Below are 1,704 nucleotides of genomic sequence, written 5' to 3'. Positions count from 1 at the left end.
TTTGGGATCTTTTAAGAGCTAAAACAATTGCAATGTATTTTCTCCTAATTGTGGAACTTTCAAATAAAGTTAAAGTTTGTAAATGAATTGTTTATGCATTCCTGATGCAGTTGCTGTATTTGCATTGCTCCTCTGGCCTCTGCTGCCTGCTCCTGTTCTTTTCACTTTGCACCTAGGCTGACCTTTTACCTCTGACTGTTTTCCTGAGCTGGTAGTAACGAGATAACTCTTAAACATGTAGGGTGTGAAATTTCTTCTTTAGTACACATTCAGGATTGTCCCATCAGGAGTGAACAGTGTTCTTGGCCACAGCCTAGGGGAACTGACAGAGGTGATGGGCTTCTGCTTTCAGTCTTGCCTTCTGGTGTTTCATTCAGAAAAGAAAGCCTGTCAAGTAGTTCTATAACTAAGCACCATGCCATTGCCTCAAACATACCTGGTTTTGTGTGGAGTACAGCGGGTTTCACATATGCCTTTTCATCTGTTGTTGTGCTGCTTGCTTCTTGGTTGCACCAGTCATGCTGACCAGTTACTGAACCAGTGGAATTCAGATAAAAAGATTCAAAAGAAGTCATTGTGGTGACTGTGCATGCCTAAGTACATTATTGATGGATACTTCTCAGAAACCTGTTGTAGGTGCAGAATGGATAACTGGCATTTGAACTTGCTAGGGCCACAGAGCTCTCGCTGTGCCAGGGTTTGGTAGTGATGTAGACACGCAGAGGACTGGGTGAAACTGGTCTGCTGTCAGCTGGGGGGGAATAGGAGTCTACAGGGTTCTGAAGACTGTGCAATCTACTTAATAGTGTACCTCCTTACCTTGGTTATTGCTGCTGTTTATGAAGCTCTGGTGGAAGGGACTGGGATGTATGCATTCCTTTCCAGGTCCACTGAAAAAGCCTTTCGGGACTCCCAGGAAAAACAAGCCTTATGCTGCTCTATAGAGATAGAAGCCCCTGCTAACTGCTGTGAAGACATGGGAATCCTGTAGTCATCTTCCTATCGAGTGGAATCCTTGTAGGACTGAAACAGCTAAAAGAGTATGAGATGAAACAGTCTGTGTTTGATGAATATACTATCTAAATTTCACTTTTTTGTTCTTTCCTGTCTGCTCCACTGACATACACTCTGGATTTCTCAGCAGAAACTTCAGTTTTAAATCTTAAATGCTAGAGGTAAGCCATGCGGCATGAATGGAAAAGTTTTGATATGATTTCTTGGAACAGACTAGTCTTGAATTCAGTTGAAAGCAATTAAGTGTTCACACTAGCTGTATTAAACCGTACGTTGGTTTCATCTGAAGTCAAAATGCCCTTGACTCTTGCAAGATTTGCAGCATCTGTTTATGGTAGGTTTGTCAGCTAACTAATTGCTTTCCACACATGAACTTCTAAGGGGAGGGGTGGGAAAGAGTTTCATTCTTTCTGTGGGCATCATTAAGACCTGCAAAAAGTGAAATATTCACGTTAGACTCTAGGTTGTGAGGAGTTTCAGGCATGGTTGGTGGTCTGGTGCTGCATCAGTTCCTCTGACGTTTCCTTCTAACATTTGCTGATGTTGTTCTTTGCCTGGTAGAGCCAGCACTGACATCAGTTTCTGAATGTTTGCCCTATTTTCAGATGTCTGTAAGGCACGGTGGCTCTTGCTTATATGTGGCCTTTAGCATTCATTCTGTCCTCGCTGTGCTCAAAGGAATAGCCTTGA

The sequence above is a fragment of the Nyctibius grandis genome, chromosome Z (assembly GCF_013368605.1).
Source record: "Nyctibius grandis isolate bNycGra1 chromosome Z, bNycGra1.pri, whole genome shotgun sequence".
NCBI classification, from domain to species: domain Eukaryota; kingdom Metazoa; phylum Chordata; class Aves; order Nyctibiiformes; family Nyctibiidae; genus Nyctibius; species Nyctibius grandis.
The sequence above is the reverse complement of the archived record's forward strand: the minus strand, read 5'-3'. Positions refer to the sequence as shown.